This window comes from Chlamydotis macqueenii, chromosome 20 (genome assembly GCF_036417535.1).
Source record: "Chlamydotis macqueenii isolate bChlMac1 chromosome 20, bChlMac1.mat, whole genome shotgun sequence".
Classification (NCBI taxonomy): Eukaryota; Metazoa; Chordata; class Aves; order Otidiformes; family Otididae; genus Chlamydotis; species Chlamydotis macqueenii.
Window position 1 is genome coordinate 5,543,548 of NC_141575.1, and position 23,548 is coordinate 5,567,095.

At 49.9% G+C, this 23,548-nt stretch overlaps 1 protein-coding gene and 1 long non-coding RNA gene across 16 annotated transcripts in view; both read right to left on the minus strand.

Annotated features, from left to right (window-relative positions):
- PRRC2B (proline rich coiled-coil 2B) overlaps window positions 1–14,904 on the minus strand; it is a 54,634-nt gene extending 39,730 nt beyond the window's left edge. For 5 of the 15 annotated variants that reach the window (XM_086763925.1, XM_086763924.1, XM_086763923.1 and 2 more), the window contains exons 1-2: window positions 14,820–14,900; window positions 13,263–14,079 (exon numbers count right to left, since the gene is read on the minus strand). The gene's annotated coding sequence lies outside the window, so the exon portion shown is untranslated. Of the gene's footprint in view, window positions 1–11,117; window positions 11,296–13,262; window positions 14,392–14,819 lie in introns of those variants that run through there. The other 10 variants (XR_015260734.1, XR_015260733.1, XM_086763927.1 and 7 more) reach the window with 7 other exon arrangements.
- An 894-nt stretch (window positions 14,905–15,798) lies between these two features.
- Window positions 15,799–22,863, minus strand: LOC147598237 (uncharacterized). The gene is made up of 4 exons (XR_015260735.1): window positions 21,702–22,863; window positions 19,629–19,835; window positions 18,380–18,575; window positions 15,799–16,191 (listed from the first exon to the last, which is right to left on the minus strand). It is a non-coding gene; the product is annotated as an uncharacterized LOC147598237 (long non-coding RNA).
- Between the last annotated feature and the right edge of the window lie 685 nt (window positions 22,864–23,548).

A 23,548-nucleotide genomic window follows, 5' to 3' on the forward strand; every position in this document is an offset into this window, starting at 1 on the left:
ACCTGAGCTAGTCCATGGGTGTTACTGGCCCGGGGGATCACTCAGCACCCAAGTCACCCACAGCACTTCAGAGAGGCCACAGAGCCTCCCCAGGCTGTCAGGACACTGGACTATTTTCCCACCACAGAGTCAAGGAGAGAATCCAGGCAGGGATCATGAAGGCCTCCCAGTCTTGCAGAGCAAAGCCGTTTCCAATAAAAATCAAGCTCCATAAGAACTGAACTGCCAGCCTGCATGCTTATTATTAGGAGAGCTAGAACCAGAAGGCACATGCTGATGCTGAAAACCGAAAGCCTCACGAAAGCCTCTGACCTGTGCTCAGGGTCCCTGTGTTCAACAGCTGACCCTAAGGAAAATATTAGCCACTGCTACAGAGAAATAATAATAATAAAAAAAATAATCAATCACCAGCATTTCTGCAAGGTTTCTCTCTGGCTTTATAGAGGTCTTTGGGGAGAGTTCATTATCAATTTTAGCGTGGAGCTTAGCTCTTCCAGTTCTGATGACTAGCAATGTCTCCTGTAAGATCCAAAGACAGCACCAGAGTGCAAAACACTGTGTGTCTCGGAAGAATCAGAAAATACTGCAGTATGACCAGTTACATTAGAGGCCTTCGAGTACAAACAACGGCACCAGAATCACTTCCTGGGAAGAGTGCTTTGCTATCCAGGAGTCGTCATGTCCACATTGTGTTGCCCAGGATCTCATGTGTGGGAACTAACCCATCTAGTTGTCTTTTAAAAGCAGATGTTCAAATGCACAGAAAGCAACAGTGACATTTTAAGTGCCAGAGCATGCAAGTCTTGGAGCTACAGCAGGGGTCTACCGAGCACAGGGAGCCCGTCCTGCAAAAAGAGCCATGTGAAAACTTTGTCTTACTGGCACTGGTAACAACTGGAAATCCCTGAGCTGAAAACACGGTCAAAGGGAGAGACTCCTGACAAACAGGATTGTCTGCAAAGCTCTTTGTAAATCTATGTATGAAGGAGGCTGGGCTGCTGGTCTTTTATTCACAAGACTTCAATGGAGCTTGAATACCTGGAAGCTGGCCAGCTTTAATTCAGCAGGGCAAACAGATTTATGAAAGGTAACACACACACTGGAAAGAATCACTTCAGCTACTCACACACCACTGAGCTCTAGACTGAGCACGATCAGTCAGGCAAAGGACCCAAGACCACTGCAGACCTTCACTCCTTGCTCACTTCACAGCAGCAATCACAAACAAAGCAACAGGATGGAAATGTGAAAAGTGAAAAGGTTTTTCTCCAGAAGCAGGAAGACTTTTGACCTGAATTCTTAGACAAATTTTTCAGAAACTCACAGGTTGCAAAAGAAGAGCAAAGAGAAGTAGTGCTTGGAGTTGATGTTAAACTGAATTCTATTGTGGTTTCTAATGGAACTGGTAACATGAAACTTTAAAAAAAAAAAAAAAAGGTTTTACAGAAGACTAGTGATATTCGCTCTTCTTTAAATATACATGGTCAGTTTTGCTGGTACTTCTCATAGCTAAACACTTACACAGGGAGACACCACTACTTCTCCTGAAACACCTCTGACCAAGACTCAGGTATTTGTGAAACAGCTGCTACCTGCCTCAGCAACGACAGACACCACTGGCTGCCCTTGGAAGAGCTTTGGTGAAACAGCGTGACCAGCTGCCCTAGGGGCTTGGTGCCACGTGCACTTGTATCCTGTAGAAGCCCTGTTTGGGCCAGGCAGGGATCATCAGCCTAGCAGGGAAGGGACCAGATGAGCGTGCACTTCCTAGGAGAGACTGCTTAGTAAAGAGGGGAGCAACAGTAGAACATCAGCATCAAAGCACAAAGTCAACAGAATCAGTGCAGAAGAGCTGTGCAGCAGACAGAGGCTGTAGCAAGAGCCTAGGCCAGAAGAAGCCACTTGCTGTCATTCTGTTGCGTTGTTTTCAAAGGGAGCTGCTAAGATTTGTTGGTACACCTGAAAAAGGGTCTGCCAAGATCCTGGATATGGCACCAAGTCCCGCCAGGCAGGGAAGAGCAAGTCAGCAGTTTGCAGTGCAGAGAAAAGATAGACAACCCATAGCAAAGACAGCTCCTGATTCACAAGGGGGGACCCGTCTTGCTTAGCTGAACAGGTACGTTTGGCAGTACCAGTTATTTTAATTCTCCACAATTCCAGCTACTCTCCGCATCTCTTATGAACCTTGTCTCCTTGTAAAAACAGGGAATGGGAGACGAGGATCACATCTCCCACAATGTATTGCAGAGGTATGCTGCTAGCTGAGTAATACTGTCGGAGGCTGTCTGCCAGAAGACTTGCCCGCTGGCCAGTCCCATCATCAGGCCTCTCTAAGCCAAGCCACCCTAGATTTGAGACATGCAGCAGAACGATGAAGAGCAGAGGCAGAGCCTTCTGGACAGTATATCTACCACCAAGTCTCACTGCGTGGAGCCGTACAGGCTGAGACAAAACGTGACAACAGGGAGGGCAGAAAGGGCATGTCCTGTAAGATGACCTCATTTTCTGTATCTTCACCAAGCCCACCTGCTGCCCCCTCCTACAAATGTACCAACAGGCTGGGAATCACGACTACTGTTAGTGAACCACCGCACAATTCTAGAGAAAACAGATCTCCATAATCTTAGGTTGGGCCTGTGAAACAAAGAAGCCTCACCTCTCTGCTAACAGCTTTCCCAGTGCTAGGAAGGCAGGCAGCAGAGGAAGGCAGCCAGAAAGGGCAGATTTATAACTTACTGTAAAACAGATAAAGCAGATTTGAGTCTGCAGAAGTGCTCAATTGTATTTACACACACACATTAACGAGTTCTGGGTCTTTTCTGTAAGGGCTGCTTAGTCAATGTCACACCCTGAAAAGGAGCCCTGACCTCCAGTAATTGAGGACACAGACAAAGATAAGAAATACCTCATCCTGAGGATGCAAGACTGGCACAGAGGAAAAAAAAATCCAGTTAGAAAGCAGGCTCCCAGAAAGTACTTATGAGATCATGAGCTCATGAAACTCCCCCTCCTTTTCAAGAAGCGGAAAACCAAAGGTGTGCAGTTAATTATTTCCTTGAAAGGAGTGTCTGTCTACAAGAGCCTTCCAGAAAAACAGAGTCAGTTTTCTGCCCATCTGTCTCCTCATGCTGTGAAGAAGGAACCGATCCATTGGTGCCAGCTTGTCAGGTCTCTGACCCAAGAGGCAGCGCTGCAGGGCTGTCATACCTCTCAGAATCAGGAACTGATTACTGCAGGGAGGCAGCAAGGTATCTCACATGGAGCAACCTGGAAGCACCAACACCACACTCCCGTTCAGGCCATAAAGGTGTGAAATGAGACAAGCCCCAGCACAAACTGACTCTGGTGCCCCTACCTGTACATCTCACCAGGCTCAGAAACCGTGACTTCCCGTAAGCACTTCTGCAGCCAGACATGGTAGAAATAAAAGAGCCTATTTCTTCGCTGTTTCACATTTCAGAGGCAAAACCCACAGAGGACAGAGCAGCTCAGTTCATCAAGAACCACCTGTGGCTTCAAAAAATCCAGTCCCCAGCCACCCTAGTGCAAGAGGAAAGGGAAGTGACCTAGCAATTTCCATGAGCTGCCTGCACACAGGAGGGCTCATACTCAAATGCAAATCCAAATCTTTACCCTTAGAGTTGTACCTATGCTCTCACTCCTCCACAACCAAAGCCCAGAGCTGAAGCACGCTACCTACAGCCTCCAAAGTCATTCTGCCTTCCACTTTGCTCTGTTCAGGTTCCTCCGAGAGCTCAACGTCCAGGGAGAATACACAGAGACAACATCCTGTTCCCTCAACACCAAAGCAAGGAGGCTGATCACGAGCAAGCAATTTAAATCCAAGTACAAAAGAAATCCCTGGCATAACGCTCTGTTGGCAAAACCTGTTCAGAATCCTCCTGGCAACATTCAGCTGAACTGTAAGGTAAACTCGGCATTTAGGTATCTGAGCAACAGTAACAGACTGTGAGTAGCTGGTAGGGATCTCCTGATGGTTCACAGGGCCAGTACTATCAGTCCTGTCTTACAGGCTGGGTAACCAAGGCAGGGAAAGAGCAGTCCCAGAGCTCAGGTTTCTGTCCCCAGTGACCAAAACCTGCACTGCCAAGACTCTTAAAGAATATGTAGCTCTCGATCATTGTCGTGGTTTTGTTAGTGAGGGGGGGCCTAAGCCTCATGAAGGAGCAGAGTTGTAAAGAACAGACAAACGAGGAGGAAATGCATTGCAGCAGCATTTGCCATATCTAGAACAATCTCTTCCAGTAGAAGAAACTGTCCACTGGCACAGAAAGTGGACCCAATCCTGCCTGCTGCTCCAGAGGGCAGGAGGCACCCATAAAGCACGAACTGTTCTCATACTCTTGGAACCAGATCTTAGGACTGACAGCTCAAGGCAAAGACACTTTTCCATCACTAACAACTAAACTGACCACCACAGCATTTTAAGGCTGTGAAACTCCCTTAGTCTTGACATTTCTGCCACACAGACTTCTAAAAATCATTGCAGTGACAATACCCATGTAAACCAGGTGTGATACAGCAAGAGCAACATAGGTGAAACACCTAGGCTGCCAGCTCCAGAAAGCAAGTATAAGTCTCCAAGTTATTAGGCATAGCTCACCTTGGAGAGCCCTACAGAGCCAGGGCAAAGGACCAGCTGAGGGACTGTGATCAACTGCTCCTAGAGAACAGATGCATTCTGAGGAGCGACCACAGAAATTCTCCCAGTGAACTCACAAACGTTTCACAAATTCTTCAGCTGGTCCCAAGCTCAACAACTTATTCAATCTCTCAGCAGCGAACGTAGATTTTACGGCAAACAAGCAGAGAAGAAATCAGAGATGTCACAGCTCGAAGAGACGAAATCAGAGCAAAGCTGGCAGTCTTCAGGGTTAACAATTCTTTTTTCAGGAACAGATACAGCTCTCTCCACACAAATGCCATCAGCTGTTGACTAAGCAGCTCTATTTTCTCTGCAGTCTCAGGAAGGATCACACTGGAATGGGGAGGTGGGTGTTTACCTTGTGCTGATGGGCCTCACTACCAGATCTGGGCTTTGGTAACACCTCTCCACACTCTCAGGCTGTCTGCTGACTTCTGGGCCTCAGCTCCCACTCAAGTTATGCACAAAAGTTTATCTTTATGAAAAGAAAGACTAGAGATAAATCCCAACTATATTAATCAGCAGGCAGTAAATGCCAATCTCTCACTGCACAGACAAGGGAGAGGTTCCTGCACACCCATGCTGAGCAGATCCCTCAAGTCTTGCTCCTCCCAAGGCACCGACAGGAGGTCCTCCGGCAGGCACCTTTACAGCCAGCCAGGCCAGCATCACCACACGCTGCGGGGTGCAAAGCTGCCCTGGCAAGAGCCGAATAGAGCTCTCTCTATCAGATTTCTCTGATTTCCCATAGCCATCAAGACTGATGCAGCCAGTACAAACCATTAGTAAGATTACAAGCAGTTCAGACAAGCCTGCAGTTCATAAACACTGCAGATGCTAAAGCTTCCAAGAAGTATCCCTCCAGATTCCCCAATTTTAACAACACTAGGGCAACGCAACATTGCACAACAATCCTTCTTACAGGAAGCCTATTCATAGGAGCCATTTGCACTGCAAATGAATGCCAAGGATGCTAACAGGAACCTGATGGAAAAGAACACAGGTACAAAACGGTAAGAAATTGCAGCGTTACATGCAGCGTGGTTCAGTACTCTGAAGAGAGGAGCTTTAGATATCTTTAGGCAGCTTTAGCTTTTCCAGAGAGCTAAGCAACTCCGACTATGCACGAGACATCCAGACTATGCCGCGCTGGACAGGAAGTGAAAACATTTCACAGATGCTTTAATTTACAAAGATATTTGCAGTGCATAACTGACAAGGTGTGTAAGCATCATCACCTCTTATTTTCCAAATAGGAAAATAATACTGCAGAACTCTGCAGCTACACTGAGCAATAGAGCAAGAAACAGAGTCTTCATCTCCCACTTTCTGGGGCTGGAAACCACCCTCTGAATCCCAGCAGCTTCCCAACGCTGTTGGGCCAGGAGCAGCTTGAAGCTCTGCTCCAGAGAAGTTCTAGAGTCTGCGTGCCAGGATGGGGAACACTGGGAACATCTCAATGAACCACCCCATACACCGCCTTCACTGCAACAGGATCACAGGCATCACTAAGGGCAACATTTTGCTCAGGTGCAGAATACTTCATATTGTGAAAACACTCAGATCTTGTGAATCCGCTCCTAAATGGGGGTTCACGAAGTTTCAATTGCTAAGTGGGAGCTTGATTCTTTGGTTGTCTCAGAAAAAGATAAAACCGTACTTCATACTATCCCAGCCATGAAGAAGTGCTTCTTGAGCATGTCCCTACTCTGCTGCCTGCTTCACAGCCCACTCCAAACTCTGAACAAAACCACTCGAGGCTTTTGTATGGGCTTCCAGCCCACACAGAGGTAGGAAGAGCTGAAGAATGTACCCCACAGCAGAACTCTTCCAAAAAAAAAAAAAAAAAAAAAAATCACTATATTCCCACACAAGTGTCTGTGGGAGGCAAAGTCCCAATGCAAGCTCTTCAAACCTGTCTCTATTCACTCCTTGCAGCACCATCACTACAACTGCTGTCCAAAACATCTCAATGGCTACCCAGGAAGGATTCCTCCACCAAGCCTCTTCCCACAGGGAGCAAACTCTGCGAACACAGTTTACTCCTCTTAAGTGCCATCCACCTGAAATTCAAAAGCTATTGAGGATGTCCCCAACAGCTAACTGAAGCCCCGCGGACATCTGAAGCACTGCAGCCCAACAGAGCAGTCCTCTTGGCCAGACCCTAGGATGCTGTTAGCAAATCCTCGCTTTCTTCCTGGTATTTTTTCCTTTATTTCTTTGCACTTAAACCTAGCTCACCTTCACCTCCTCTTTCACGGCTGCATGTTTCAAATCTGGCCATTACCTCCTCCCTTTCACTCAAGGCACGATTGTTTTCACCAGTACTCCACAAATTAACACCCATAGTCTCTTAAAGATGTAACAGTGAGCTCTCTTGCCCTTTCTAGTTTACCAGCACCTTCCTGCAAATTTAAGTGTTCAGAAGCAAAATACAGACAGTGTATTTCAGTTGTAAGTACAACAATCCCCTGCAGAACTGTACATACACCTTTTAACACCTCAAAAACACCTTCTGTCCTCACAGACCCCACAGCACTGCAAGTCAAGCAGCTTCACAACCAACCAACGCCACAGGTAAATACCAAACAATCCAGGGCTACAAGACCAGCCTCCAGTCTACTTCAGTTATGGCGCCAGTGCTGCCAGACCAAAAATAAGAGATCAGAACTAAGGGCTACACACATCTAAACAGCTTTGCTCTGAAATAAACAGCTCATAAGCTCGAACTTCTCAGTTACTTCTGCACCGGAAGCGCGCACAGAGAACATCCTGAATACTAGTACAAGTTACTAACTAAAAACGAGCCCAAGCTACATTTCAGTGAGGCTTTACATTATAATACAGTCTCCTGCTTTTCCCTCCTGTGGGAAAGAACAACTCTTTAACCAAGCCACTCTTCAGAAGGTGCTTTCCTAGAGCACGCAGTCATGACTTTTGTAACAAAGTCACTCCTTCCCTACTGTGAAGGAGAGCACTGCACCTCCCCAGCCTTTACCTGTTCACCATGCTTTCACCTCCTTGTCCGATACCTGACAGACTTACAGTTGTATTTCTTCTGTTCCAAATGACAAACTAGTGATAAGGAGCTGTGAAATTATCAACCTATTAGGAGAATGAGTCAGTGCCACACAAAAAACAAAACCCACTTACAAGGCATGATTAGTTGAAGAACAAGGCCTGATACTGAGACAACACGCTCACTGCCAAGTTGCAGAACAAATGAAGAATCTAGTAAAGAGAAGCAGGGATGACCAGAGTGGTCCAGTCCTTGGAATAAACCCTCTGCCCTCTAAAGTTACTATCCTGTATTCAGTAAGTTGCTTCTGTTCATATTGCTCCTATTCCTACAACAATACACAATTAAAGTGGAAATGCCACTGCAGCAAAATCTGTTTGTACAGCCTGTCATCATAAAAGAAAAAAATAAAATGGCTCACTATTATTTTCAATGCAGTAGCACTTAAAGTGAGCCCGGCTCACCCTTAAATACTTTCAACTACTCAGGTAAGTACAATGAAGGCCTTGAGCAACCAACACTTTCAAATCTTAAACAGGCAGGTAATTCTGTAATGGATAATCTCACAGGCTCAGGTATACTGGAGGCACTACCAGACCCGCCAAAACCATGGCCCTGATTTTTCCCAGTTGCACCTCAGATGTGATAACCTGCAGGACGGGAACGGGGTGCTACGCAAAACCATCAGTGCCACACACATGAGGAATGAGGACTGTTTGTCTTTATACCATCACTCACTCGGACACCACGGCACGCTGTGTCAGGAACAAGGAAAATACGGACTCTAACACCACCCCTGCTTTCAGAAGGAGGCTGTTCAAGTAAATGAGCCTTTGAAGTTAGGTTTTACACAAAGCTTTAATAAAAGGCTTTATTAAAATGTCGCTATAAAGTTAAATCATTTTAATAAACATTCTTTAGGAACATTACTCATTTATTAAAACTAAAATACGTTTAAACCCTACATCTCCTTTCCAGCATTTGTACAGACTATGTACTTACTTTTCCAGCTTCAGCCAGTCGGCTGAGTTTCACTTTTAAGCTCTCATGAACACACAGAAAAAGAAAAAAAAGCCCACAGTTCATAAAAAAAATATACTGTAAAACTAAATTTTAAAAATCTCCAAATTCAGAAAAAACAAGACTCCAAGGCACTATATAATGACAACTTTGGAAATCTACATAAAACTCGTGGTTTACTACTTCCTTCCTTTTTTTTTTTTTTTTTTTCAAAAAGGAAAGTTATCTGCTCAAGTCACGTAGAAATATGTTTTCTTACCAGTGAAGACTGCTGAAAGCATCCTAAAACTTGACATCTAGTTTACTCAAGTCATGCAGAAAAGTAAACCAGACCAACAAATAAAAAAAAGGAATTAACTTATATTCGATGTATATATCAAAATTAAACACAAAACCAAAATACAGCTAACAGCAGATGCACTCATAGTGGCTTGAGGAAACATGTAATTAAAAAAAAAAAAAAAACAAAACCAGAAAAAAACCCCCAGCAATCTCAAACAGTATTTGTGATTTGTCCAAGTATGATTTTTAATCTGAACTTTTAAACTAAGAAGAAAAATAGTAGACCATTTCAAAGAGGTCATATGCGAGAGGTCTTGTTTATCATACCCCCAAAATAGACTCTGCTAACTAGGAAAAACCTCTTAGGCCACAACCCTGAAAGAAGTAGCATCACCTATGATGAACCCACAAAGATCTCAGGAACCCCAGATAAAATGCATGTCCATTTCATTTGAACTGAAAAAAGCAGGTAGGTATTTCAACTATTTAGACAGAAATCATGCCGAAACCGTAACTTTCCATCCTCTCTTTAAATTCCACTTTCAGAATACGGTCTTGACCTCCCTTCCTCTTCCAGGTGACTTCATTCCCCAGTTCCTGGTCCAGAGCACTAGCTTTTAGGACACTGGGGTTTAACTATCCCAGAGCCAACTGAATGTGCAAAAAGTATGAAAAATGCAGGTCCAAAAGTAACATCCTTGCCAGTTTATAGCTGAGAAATCTACTTATCAGGAGCCGATTCTCCAAACTTGGGCTCTCCAAGGCAGGGACCAGCATCATGAAAGGGCCCACTCCAGTGGAGGCCCCATGTGCATCTGCAAGACAAGGCTTACATAAACAAAACTTCCACTATAAACCCTGATTCAGTCTCGGAAGGGGCGTGATGCTCTCTCCCTAGGCAGACTACAGCAGCTGATGTAGACACTGTAATGTGTTTATACTTAATACCTGTTCCTAGAAAGAAACAAAATTACTAAAGTCCTAAACATTTATATTTTATTATATGTTATCACCCCAAACACCAGTAACATCAATATACAAATATTTGACGAGCTGATACTCAAAAGAGCATCTCACCCTTTGCAGGTTCAGAAGATAAAATGAAAACAACTTTCCTAAGAAAACCAACAACTCCCAGCTCATCCGAACTCCGTTCGCTAGCTTTGACTTTGGGGATCAGGGGGTTTTCGTAACCACCTTAACCAAAAAAAACCCTCCTAATTCACAACTAACACCGCCAAAGAGACCAGCCCTCGGTGAAGATGCACAGCACATGTGTCCCAGGACCCGCATTAGGGCTTCCCCAGCTTGCAGCACATCTGCTCCCACACAGAGGTGAAAAACTCCAGCCTAAACCTAAATAAAAATAATTTTCAAACCTATCTAACAAGCTCGCCCAGCACCAAAGCGCACAAACTCCATCCTTACCCCTCCTGCTCGGCAGCTGCCCCGCACACCCCCCACCCCGAGCCGCATTTCAGCTTTCGGCTTCAGCAACCCTTTTGTAGGCTCCTGCACAATAACAAATCGACCGAGCCTTCTGGATGCCACCCCCCCCCCCCCCCTTGTTTTGCTGAGACACACACACACGGCGCGACAAAAATATCTTTGTCACACTCCAGACGACGAAGAAAAACAACCTGCCTTTATGGGGGGGAGCCCCCCCCCGCCCCGGGCCTGCCCTCGCCCCCAGCCCCTGCTGCACCCCGCCGGGGAGGGGGGGGCTCCAGCCCCGCCGCACGCAGGGACACCGGCCCAGCAGGCCTCCCCGGGCCCCGGACAACGGGCCCCAAGCCCCGGCCCCCCGGGCCTCACCGGGGATGGTGCCGGGAACGGCCCGGCCAGGCCCTGCGGCTGCTCCCGGCGCCTCCATCCCCGCGGGGAGTGCGGAGGGGGTGGGGGGGTCGCACAACAAACACAGGCGGCTACAACAGCCCGAGATTTAGGGGCTCGCCCCCACAGCCGGCCCGCCCGGCCCCCTCCCCTAGGCCCCGGGCGACCCGCTCGGGCTGCACCGCCGCTTCCCCCCCGCCGGGGTTCCGCAGCCGCTGGCTCCGGCTCCATTTTAGGGCTGCCTCGTCCCACCTTCCCTCTCCCTCCCCTTCACTCCTCCCCCCTGGCCCCACTCACCGCCCCAAATATCCGCGGCCGCCGCCGCCGCCGGCCCCCGATACCCACCTGTGGTGGTGGCGGGGAGCCGGGTTTGCCTGGGGAGCCGGGTGCGGAGGGCCGATGAGCGCGGGGCGCGGCGGATGGCGGCGGATTGCGCGGCGGCGGGACGCGCGGCGATACGGCTTCTCGCTGCCGCTCCCTCCTCCCCCGGCCCGGCCTGTCAATCCCGCGCGGGAGGCCGCCGCGCCGCCGCCCTGCCACAGCGCCCCCTGCAGGGCCCCGCCGGCGCCGCAGGGGCGGCCCAAGATGGAGGAGGGGAGAAGGAGGCGGGGGCCGAGGGCAGGCGAAGGGGGCAGAGGCGCGGCGGGTCTCTCCGGCCCCAGGTCTCTCCAGCCGCAGGCTTTCTCTCCGCCCCACGCACCCGGTGAGGTCTTTCCTCAGAGTCTTCAGGGCGAGCCGAGGTGGGCCTGGGGAGGCCGCCCCCGAGGGGCTGCAGGAGGCTTTTCCCTCACGTTTTTGCCTCCTGGCTGTAGTGACCCCGGACGGGGCCGTGGGGCAGTGACAGAGCCGTGGGGATTCCTGTCCGGCAGGAGCAGGGCCAGAAAACAGCAGTGAAGGCTGCCCGGTGCTCCTCCCTGTGTTCATGGGCAACCCAGAGGAGCTGCCCCTTGGAAGGACTTCAGTCCAGAAACACCTTTTAGTTTGTTCTGTCGTTAATGATGGTGGGAATGAACGCAGTAGAGCAAGGCAGATACTCCCGTCCCAAAAAAAAAAACCTCGACCCAGCCATAAAATACAAGTGGCCTCATGAAACAAACACCGTCCCTGCTTGGGCTGAGATGAGCTTCGGGTCAACACAACGCAAGCGGTGCTCCTGGGAAGAAAACGTGTTGTAGAAGTCACAATGAAGTGCAGTTCCTCTGCCCAAGGGATCTTTTATAGCTTTGGAGATGTGGTCTCCTCACACACCAGGACAGACCATTCTCCCTTTAATTCTCCTTCCCTGTAACGAACTCACATGGGTGTCTGTCCGTGTGACAGAGCGACGAAGGGCCAGACTGCACATCTGCATGCATTTATTAGGGATTGTCCAGCAGGTTGCAAAAACAGCACACACGCATATGTATTATATATCTATAAAACCATATATATATGGTTTCAAAATAGAGGGAGGTAGATTTAGTTTAGATATTAGGAAAAAATTTTTTACAATGAGGGTTGTAGAGCACTGGAACAGGTTGCCCAGAGAGGTGGGGGATGACCCATCCCTGGAAATGTTCAAGGCCAGGCTGGATGAGGCTCTGAGCAACCTGATCGGGTTGGAGATGTCCCTGCTTCTTGCAGGGGGGTTGGACTGGATGACCTTTGGAGGTCCCTTCCAACCGTAACCGTTCTATGATTCTATATATATATATGTGAGAGAGTGTGCATAACATACATATGGGACAAGCACCTGGCCATTTGCTGGCCTCTTGCGAGTGCACTCCAGCTTATTCATGGGTCACCAGTCATGTGCTGTCACCCTGCATGTCCTTGCCCATGAAGGGAAGGTGGCTCTAGAGGGATTTTGCAGCCCATTTCCCTGGTGCAGGCAATGCCTCAGGAGGAACGGTTCCCACCTCTCCCCAGGTTATAGGAACAGCATAAGGCCTGGCACCTGGATCGCTGCTTGTGAGAGATGTGTCTGATCTCTGACAGTCATCAGGAGTAATGCAGAGGGGGGAAATGCAGGAACAGCTTTCTGGACCATATGTGATGTTCCTACAGTTGATCTGCACTGCTATTGAAGTTGCCAGGCACTGAGCTACCAAGAGATGCACCAGCGCTGCTGAAAACTGTCATCTGGTTGTCAGATCCCCTCCTTTTCTCGATATCAAAGTATTACACTCTACTCCTGCCCTTTGGTGTGTCTCATCTCATCTTTCCTGCAGCTTGTTTTTTCTGTCTAGAGACAGCAGGCCAATGACCTCCACTTCTCTCCTAGCCACTCGCATGGAGGAGCCCACTCTCCTTTCCCGACACTAGCAACTCCCACTCACACCAACTCACCGGGCAGCCAGGGCATCAGTCCGGTGTGTTTGGTTTTCCTTTCTCCATCGGTCAGACAAGCAGACACACACAAACACAAATCGCTTTTCTAACATACGTCCTTCCCATACAAACCTCACTGTCCTCCGTGAAGGAAGCTACAGGTCAGCCAGATTTCCGAAGAGTCCATCTGATTTGGGCTGCTGCTTTTCACATTCAGCCACCCTACTCTGCAGCACCGTGCTGTTTCACAGCCCGTGTCAGCTGAGGAGGAAGCGGAGAGTGAACCATCTTCTATGTTGTTGACGCACAATAACAACAAGCAACCAAAGGCATTAAGATTGCCCTTCAGGAGATCAGGTGGTGTGGGATCCCCTCACTTTCAGTGACTCACGCAGCCACCGACAGCCCAAACCATCAGCAGGTGACTCATGGAGGCTTGTCCAGGTCAGCGTTATGTACACCTGCTGCTGTAATAAGCAGTTCCCCAAAGGTCTCCTGCACATCTCCAAGGCAACAATCCAAGGCCAAGGGAATAGATGCACTAATTAAAGAAAAAACTAATGCAACCTGTTGTGGAGATCAGAAGGCCAGAGTAAACAAATTAAAGACAATTCTACATTGTCTTTACAACATACATTCATTACCAGCTGTGTACACTGCAGCCTCCACAAGCTCATGGCTTTTTCCACCTGTGCCCAGCAGTGTGCTGAGGCCAGTTCTGCAGAGCTTTGCAAATCTCATGGCTTGGGAGGGCTTTGGGGCTGGGCTTTGCTTCTCTGCTCAGAGCTGGGCACAGTCTGAATAGTGAAAGGACATGGTCTGTCCCTACCACCGAAGGGAAGAGCGTGGCTCCACTACATCCTCATCCATGGGGACACCATCAGACTTTGGCATAGGGTGATTAATTCCTGTGCTGCTCTTCAAAAGACTTGCACCATCTTGCACCTGCCTGTGTATAAACCAAAACAAATGGTGTGAGATGAGAGCTGGTGGGATTAGACACACAGCAGACTGTGAGGGAGGAGTGTCAACAGCAAGAAGAGATTTGGGCAGAGACTGATGAACAGGTTTCACTTGGATGAAGTTCAATGCACAGCTCTATGCAGGATCCATTCTGGAAAGACTGCTTGCCCACTCTGATTTTTGACCTGTTCCAGAGAGCTGAGCAAATTATCCCCTGGACAAGAGAGTCAAACTCTTGCAGCAGGAAGAATCCTGCTTCCTCTTCTCAGGATTAATTACAAGTAAGAGCAGAAACCCTGCTGTGTGCTTCATTCTTCCACTAATGAAGAATCCTGTCAAATAGAAAATAACCATTGCAGAGGGCTTGCAGCCCTAGTATAGAATTTACATCTACAGGGATGTCTTGTGCCCTAAGGCTTCCTAGAAATAATATAATTACTATTATATTCAGCAGCTTCCACAAAAGTTTGGTCTGAATCTGTAAATCCCCGACCGTGGCTTGGATCACGCAGAGTGATTTACAGAGGAGCAAACTGAAAGCTAAACGCTGTTGTACCATTTTGGTATCATTTTGCTCAGCTGTAAATGGCAGCCTGCGGCGCGAGACAGGGCCTTACTGCCCTCACAGTCATTCATGAAACTCCTCAATCCCGTTGGAAAAAGCAAAGTGATCCTGCTCTGTTCCCCGTGCAGAGGCCATTCAGCACACACAAAGTATGCATTTACCTTACCAGGTCAGGTCACACTCCTTCTAGGTTTCCATCTGTCTCAGACAGCAACCAACATCAGCGGCTGCAGAAACACGCAGTGGACAGTTGTGGAGTGACCTGTCCAGGGGAGAATATGCTTTCTAATCCCATGATGTAGGAGCTGGTTTGTGCCCTGAAGTGTGAAAATCCATTTCAAATTCAGTAGTGTCTAAATCAAGAATGCCTCCTACCTGCACTGACTTCATTAGTTCATCCAAGACAGCTACTCGGAAATTCAAGCCTGCAACTAAGTGAACAGCACCTTAGGACCCAAAACCCACTCAGCAAGAACGTCGGTAGAGTTGAGCTGTCGCATGTGAGAGGTGGGAGAGAGGACCTGAGTAGCTCTGGCAGTTTTATGTAATCCTACGTGTGACACTGTGTTATCCAAATATAATTAAATGCTTTGAGAGCTGGACTTCAAACAGAACAAAGGGACACTGGGTCTCAAATATAAAAAGTTTATTTCCCCCCTCCTCTTATTTAAGACCTAGTATCAATAGAGACGTTTTAATGAAACTGTTGTTAAGAAGAATAAAGAGGTGATCTGATGAGAGGGGGAGCTGGAGCCTCTCACCTCTCTAAGCTGAAATAGAGTGTGGAATACTGGGGATGGGAAAAGCGTATGAAAACCCAGGAATCTTGGCCTTTACTCCAAACCAGCTTAAATGTGATCAGGGAAAGCAAAGACTGCAACACTACGCTCCCTCTAACTCACACCAACTCATGGCACAGCCCCCTCTGTGCACCTGCTTTAAGTATCCGGTGTCTTGCAGTGCTGTGATGATAGCTCTGCTTTCAGAGTCAGGCTGTAGACTCCCTTAGGTCACCCCCCCCACACACCCCCCCCAGCATTTGTTGAATAGCTGACCAGTTCACAGGGTATCGAATCCATCTCTGGCCTTGCGATTGCTGAACCATTCATTCTATGTACAAAGACTTACTTTACAGGTGGGTGTGAAAAAACGTGCTTTAGTTAAGATGCTCTTCTCCCTCTCCACCGAATCTCACCGTCGAGGCAGAACAAAGCCGCTGACTCCAGCTCCTTCCTACTGCAGAGGAGACCGGGTGCCCCCAGCTGCAGTCTTATTTGCTATTCCCCCCTCCCCCTTTTTTTTTTCTCCCCTGATTTCACAGATGAAAGCAGGTTTAGGTAGGTAGTTATTGCTCCTTGTATCTGCTGGATCAGGTAGAGGCTGTTCTTTTTCTTTAGTCCTTTGTGGCCCATGGGAGTCACAGGTTCTGCACAAAAACGAGATGCCATCGAAGCATTTCTCTTTGCCAGACTATTGTTTGTCCTTTTAAAGTCTGCAGGCCCACACCATTCTTCATGAGTGAATGCTGGCTGCCTGAAGGACAAACCAAAATTACTATTTAAGGCACTAAAAAAGGAAAAAATTTTAAACAGAGCTGATTAAAAGGAAGAAAGTATTCTTCCAATGAGAAGTAAATTGCTTTCAGCTGCCTTTAGCAGTGAGCTTTGACTGCAATGAGAACCAAATACCAGTTGCCTGATACTGCAAGTATTTTGGAGGCACTTCATCAGCCACAGACTTTGTTTTTCCCTCTGTGTTAACTGCAAAACAAGACTACTGCTTCTGCTCATCCTGGCTTGGTGATTTTTCCTTTGGCTGTGCTGTTCCGAAGCTAACGAGGCTGTTCTTAGGGCAGCTTTTAAAGGCCAGGCTCTTTCTTACTACATCCTCTCAGAAACCCTCACACAGCCTTGTCTGAAGCACCACACGTCTTTTTCACAACGTGACAGTTTGTGTTCTTCAAAAGACTCCAGAGACTGTTGGTGGCACGCTGAGTTTTCAGCACACTCAGAAAGGAGATGAAAAGAGGGAGATGGAGGTGCAAGTACTAAAGTTTTGCCAGGTGAAGACCTGTTTTTCAGTGCAACACTCGCTCCCAGAACACACAGAAAAACACTGCTAGGAGCATCTGCTTTTCTAGTTAGCACCTTTGTTTGCTCTGTTAAAGCTCCCTCTTCCAAAGAGCTTAGAGAAAAAAAAAAGTCAGGACAAATAAGGGAATCCAGTTATTTGATGTAGGGTCCTCCAAGGCCTATCTCAAAACCACAAGGAATATTTCTGAGAAAGACAATGCACGCCTGTGTTAGATCAACCTCTCTGACTTTTGTGACAATTCACAGGCAGATCACTGGATTGTGCAAATATGTATCAGTCTTATTTCGCTCTAAATCTGAAGATCAGCAATTGTTCTAAGCAGCACTAGAGACAAACCTCTGCAGACCTGATTCGGATATTCTACCAACAAGCCCTCTTTCTTTTGGAAATGCTCTGGTCTGTCCAGTCAGGCAAACCGCAGTCTGCTTTGGGGACAAACTCAGCCAAACGTTTGAGGCTGGAGTTAGCTGCAAGCCCTGCACTGACAAACAGGGGGAAACCTTCCCAAAATGGAAAACCAGGGTAGGTGAATCCATGCTTCCCTCAAATTTATTGAAGGCGTTTTAAGGTACTTTAAAGCAACTGGTTTTGCAATGCTTAATATTCAGTCCAGATTTAAGCTAGCCCATAATTGTCTTTCCTAACTTGAAGCCCTTGTAATGACCACAGATGTGGCAGGAATGTGAGTTCAGGGACACGTTTGGGTTCATGGTTCCAACCTTCAATCACAACCATCTGATTCCTCCGCTCTATGTGTTGCGAGACAGCTGTTGTTTCACAGTTCAAAAATATCTCGCTTCACCCCGCCAAAGGGAACTATCAGCTGCTTCCAAACGTGATGAAGCTGATAAGAATAAGTGATTTTGGTAGAACTGCAACCCCTGCTGTAAGCAAGCAGACTCTCGCTGTCCCTGACAAGCAAGGCTTTGGTCTGCGATGGGATGATCACAGCCTGGCCAGCACGTGAATCCTGCGCACGTGCAGAGACAGAAATGGGAACTGGTGATGGACAGAGGATGCAGGATTCACTTCCAGAGCCCCGAGGCAAAGGCGATCGTTTGGAACATCTCCAGAGTCGCAGCATTTGCTTTCTCTTGGAGAATTTATGAAATAACGCTATGCTTTAGCGAGCAGTTTTTCTCATGACCAGATTTATCCCTTCTGTCTCATGAGATCACACAAAGTCCCTTTTGAGCTCAGTCTCTTCTTTAATTATGAATGCAATTCCTAAATATTTCAGTGGGCGCTAAGTATCTCTGCTCAGGAGGACGCAGCCTCCAGCCCGGATTGAGGCACTGGCAGCCCTTTGGCGCCCGTGTCCTTCGGGAATGGCTGCAAAGCGCGGGGTGCGACTTCCCACGCGGCTTTCACTCGGCGTGGGCCATAACACCCGGGAATGACACGGGCACAGGGTGCGACACGGGGGCATCGCTCGCCGAGGGGCATCCCTGTCCCGTGGCCGGGGTGCCGGTGACACCTTCCCGTGTCCCCACTAGAGGGTGCGACAAATCCACGCAGGGAGCCGGCGGCCGGTACCCGGGGAGCTGCCGGGGCTGCATCCCTGGGTACCGGGGCCCCATCCGAGCATCTCTACCCGGGAGCGAAAGGGGGAAACAGCTCAGCTTACCCCTCTGCGATGGTCCCGCACCTACGGCTGGTGCTCAAAGAAGAGGCCAAGGTGTCGAGTAGATGCTCCGCTGCACGAGAGTGAGTTTTTGCCTGGTGTTGTGGGCTGAAACCCTTCACCCACCGCAGGACCAAGATGTGGGGGGAGAGAACGTGGTGGGAAAGCTGGAGGGGATGGTGAAAGAGGGGGGAGAACCCTGAGAAGGAAATGAGGAAGGAAAACAAGATGAAAGAGGAAGAGGGAGAGGAGGGAAGGGGCCGCACTGATGAAATAAATCCACGCGGCAGAGAAGTTCCCTTTTCTATCCACGTGGCCTTGCAGCAGGGCATGGCGGGATGGAAACAGCCACATCAGTGATGGGGAGCCCATGTGCCCTGTCTGGGGACACAAAGTGGAACCAAGGTGCTGGGGGAGCCCAGGGTACAGTGGGGAGGTCAGTGGTGTCCCCTTCCCTGGCTCCAGTCCCCTTCCCCAGCTCTAGTCCCCACCAAGGGCAAGGACGAGTCTTCACACTGGGCTCAGGAGGAAAGCAAGAGGAAAGGGACAAGGGTGGAGGAGAGGGAGGAGGCTGGGAGGGGAACAAACCATGGATGGAGCCAGCAAGGGCCGTGGGAGCTACCCCAGAGCTCAGCAGAGCCCCAGCTCTGCCTGTGAGCTGCAGGGCTGGAGAAGACACAGCCTTCTTGGGGGAGATGGGGAGGCTGGAGGAGTTTGGGACAGTGCTCCTGGTGCTGGGGGATTTACAATGGTGAGAGCAAAGCCCCAACCTCCCTATCAGGGTGTTGCAGAGTGGGTTCCTAGCAGGGATGGCCACAGGATACAGGGGTCTGTGAGCAGAGAAGGAAGAACCAGAGCAGGAGGGAAGGAAGAGAGAAGGGGAAGGACCCAGCACTCCAGCTGCAGCCAGGGCTGCCCAAGCCTGGAGGGCAGCTCCCGCTTTGCTATTTAAAACCTGCCCAGGGAGTGCTAACGAACCTGGCTAATGAGCACCAGCCCTGGTAAACACAGCCTGGCTCATCCTCACACCACATCACCTTGCAGCTTTGCTGAGCTCCATGGCGCTGGGATTATTTGTGTAATGTGGGGATGTGGGTGTGCTACAGCCTGGCAGTGACCCCCCCGCCCTCAGGGACCCCTAGAAGGCTGCCTGCAGCCCACGTGCTCCCCCTGGAATAGCCCAAACCCAGATGGCATCATCGCCGCAGCTTTGCTGAATGTGCTGTTCTTTCCCCCCAGGTCCCACACGTACCTGGAGGGTCTCTGATGTGGCTCCTCTGCTTTGCCCTCACGATCCTGGGAAGGGGAGCATGGGCAAAGGCAAAGGCTGTGACCAAAGAAGAGATTCAGCAGCAACAGATGGAAACCCGGTGGCTAGCAGAGCCCATCCTATCCGAACGGACGTGGGGGACAATGTCTGGGGTCCACAGCAGCCTGGGGATGCCCAGTGTGTCCCAGCCTGGGGAAGGGGCAGGTGGCAGTGCTGATGCTACGATTCAGAAAGCCCAGCTCACCTCCCCTGCAGCCTGGACCAGGGCTGATTTTATGTACAAAAAAAACGGATGACCTGGGACAAGGGTGCCATTAGGCAAATTTCGGCAACACCAGGAGCTCTTCTGTGCTGGCTGGAAGTGCAGGGGGCTTGGGGTCTCTCCAGACCCCTCCATCAGCCTCAGATCACTTCTGTCCAGCCCCGTGGATGGGGATGGGGTGCGGGGGCCGGCGGGAAGGAGTCCCTGACCTTGCCTGGAGCGTGCGTCTCGCCTCGGCGTGGAGGAGAGACAGGCAATGGCGGGGCTGGCAGGCGCTGCGGCGGGAGCACGGCCAGGGGGTTATTAATAACCTGCTGAGTCAGGGGGGGCTCTTGGGTTTCAAGATCACAAGACACAGACGCCGAGCAGCTCAGATGGGTCCCCCTCATACCTACTTTTTACATTGACAGGGACAACTGTCAAGCTGGGAGGGAGCTGCAGCCGGAGCCGGGCACCTTTGGGCCTCACAGGGCAGCCCGGTCCCAGATGGCCACTGCACCCAGGGGGATGCAGGGCGAGGACTGGAGCTGCGACGTCCCCGCTGCGAGGGGAAGGAATTAAGCTAGGAGGGCTGGTGCAGAGACATGCAGCATTGATCAGCTGTGTCAGGATGTAGCGGCTATACCAGCCCCGTTCCCCATCAGCATAATCAAATCACATCATGGGGAGAAAAATAAGTGCCATGGGCTTCACCATCAGTGCTGCTTCCCCGCAGGATCCTCCCTGCAGTCCCTGAAAGGCTGTGAGTAGGGCCGGTGCCCTGCTGCTACCCAGAGTGATGGAGCTAAGGACCTTGTAACGTGCAAAGAGAATTTGGAGGATCTTGCAAACATGCACATCGCAGCGTCTAATGGCAAGAGCTTTGCAAGGGATGAAAAGCTGCACAGTATGGGTCAGCTCTAGCTAGTGTGGGACTGGATCAGACCTCCCAGAGAGTGTATTATCCTGTCCTGGCTGCTGCAGGGTCATCTGTGTTTCCCTTGAAGCACTCGGCACTGTCACACGGACAGGCTGAGCTCTGCTCTGGGACGGCGATTCCTTACGCATCGCTACGGAAAAGCAGTCAGTGATGTGGAACAGATTAACTTGCAGATGCAGCAGCCCGTGGTAGCAGCGTGCATTGCCAACGTACAGTTTCTCTAGCAACTACAGTGCAAGAGCGGCTGGAGCAGCAAGAGCCATCCCCAAGTCTGAGCCCGGCCCTCAGTGGTGCTGTCAGGGCAGGGGAGGTGGAGGGACCCCCCGCATGCACACAGGCGCACATCGCTTGCTGGTCTGTATGCTGGGATCCAGAAACTCCCACCTAGAGCTCTTTAGGGCCACACAACCCACTGGTGTGGGGTTGCTCCCCTATGGTTTTGCCTGACCCCTGCTCCCCTTTCCCCTATCCTTCCCCCGGGTGCACTGGGACCCAGTTGCCTATGGGGAGGGAGAGCACCCCTGCTTCTGCTGCTGGCATGCTCCGTCCAGGCTGGCACCCAGCACCGCCATCTATTTTTCCACCCAGGACAGGACCAAAATAAGTCTGTCTCACCCCTCCTCAGCAGCTGTTACGGACATCACCCCAGCCACACTGGTTTTCCCTGGCCCCTCTGCTGTCACAGCGCTCAAACCCCAGCGTCTGCAATTGCTATCGCCGTAGCTGCCACTTGCAGTGGCTGCAGTAAGTGAAGTGCTGAAGCTCTGCTCGACTTCTGTGTCCCCGGAGAGGTCTCATTTCATTGTATCAGGCTGTCAGAGCAGCCGAGCCCCGTTCATTTCAATTAGCCCGCTAGCTCTCCAATCCTATTTACCTTTATGGATGTGTTAGCATCTTACCGCTTCCTGCGCCGGGTCCAGATTAAAGGGTGAGCAGGGAATACGCGCCATGCGATATCACACGCTGACTGTTAACCCTCGCCGTGCCCCTCGCCGGACGACCCACAGCAGTGTATTTCCCGCGGGGAGTAAAGCGAGACGCAGATAAAGCCGTATCGAAGGGACGGGGTGAACCTTGCAGGGCTGGGAGCAGCCTGCAGCGCTGACCCACAGATTAGCGAGAAACCCAGCCTATGCCTTTTGCTTTTAAACAAACACTTCATGTTTTAGGCGATGCATCTTCTGGCAAATAAAAGCCGGAAAAGCCGGAAAGTCTGTAGTCCTGAGAGTTTTCTTTTTGACTAGGTGCTCCCTCCCAGCGGAACCTGTCTTTAGGTCCATGTACCTCTCTTGGATTTTAACAATCATTTACCATCACAACACATTCCAGCACTTAAATAAGCTCCTTGAGAGGGAGAGATAAGGTATCAGCTTTCCGGTTCATCTTGCCAGTCTGTCTGCAGCAGATAAGCATGCTGGGCAGCAGGAAGAAGGTTATCTAGAAAGGAAGCTGAGCGACAGTTGCTGTTATTGCAGGAGGCTTTGAAAAAAAAAAAAGTCACCCCACCAGGAATCCCACAACCCATACAAGCCCTTCCCGGCGGGATATGATGGATGGTTAGAGTCCAGCTGTGCCTTCCTCCCTGGGTGGGAGGCATCTTCCCCTGTGGCGGAGGGGAGAGCTGGCGAGGAAGGTCACGACTGGAGGCAGGTGCCCAAAAACCTGTTGCTTTCCCTCTCCTGCTCGTCTCTCCTGCCCTGCTCCTGCTCCGAGGAGCTGCAAAAGGAGGGGTTGGTTTAGTGCCCCTAATGTGCTCCTTCAGCACATTTTGAATATTTCTGGGCTGAGGAGTCTGCAAGAGGGGAATTTACTGCCCAAAAGTGGGGCACTGCTCTTCTGGGTTGTGTATGGGGTCCCTGGAAACCAGCACCGATCTCCCACCGATCACCGAGGAACAAGAGTGGGAAGGAGTTTCTGACAATCTACAGCCTTTCTTAACCTAAGCATCACCTTGCTTTTTGGAATGAGAGAGGGGAAACAAGCTGGGGGTGAGGGGGAAGAAGAGGTTCATTCACAACCTAGTAAAATATGTGCCTTTCCTTTGGATGGCTGCTTGTTACTTTATCTTCTGGCCTGTGGTTTGTTTGCTTGTTTGCAAGTGCAGAATTGATGTATGTCATCTGGGGAGGGGGGAGGCAAAGGCAGCCAAAGTCAAATTTGCAGGCCTCCTTTCTGCCTTCTTATGGTCACCCAGGGGCAAAAGACCCCACATTGCAGCAATGCTGGCTCAGGAAATGCCCTGGATCTGGGACTGCAGAACGGTGACTGAAGCAAATCCTGCTGAGAAGCACTCCAAATTGCTCAGCCACCTCCTCTCCCCCCTGGACCTGCCAGCTCCCTCCTGCTTCCCCTCCCAAGACATCCTCACCACATCCTTCCACGTGCTGAACTGCAACACTCTATTCTGCTGATTCCGATTAATCTGGTTTTTTTTGTATAACCCCTGGCTTGCGCTGGACACAAAAGCTATGCATCCCCATGCTATTAATACACAATTTTACGTTTAGGATTTAAAGCAACTAAAAACCCCCTCGCAACCAGGGGAAGCAAACCATGACAGACCAGCGCTGGCAGCTCCGAGGTGCAAATCCCAGCAGGGAGACGGCATCAGCGCTGGGTGCATCACACTCCTCCTCAGCACTGGGAGCATCACAGCTCCTCGCCCAGATGTCAGTGGCTGATTCCTTAAGCACCGCCGCATCAAGTGTGTTTAACCATTGC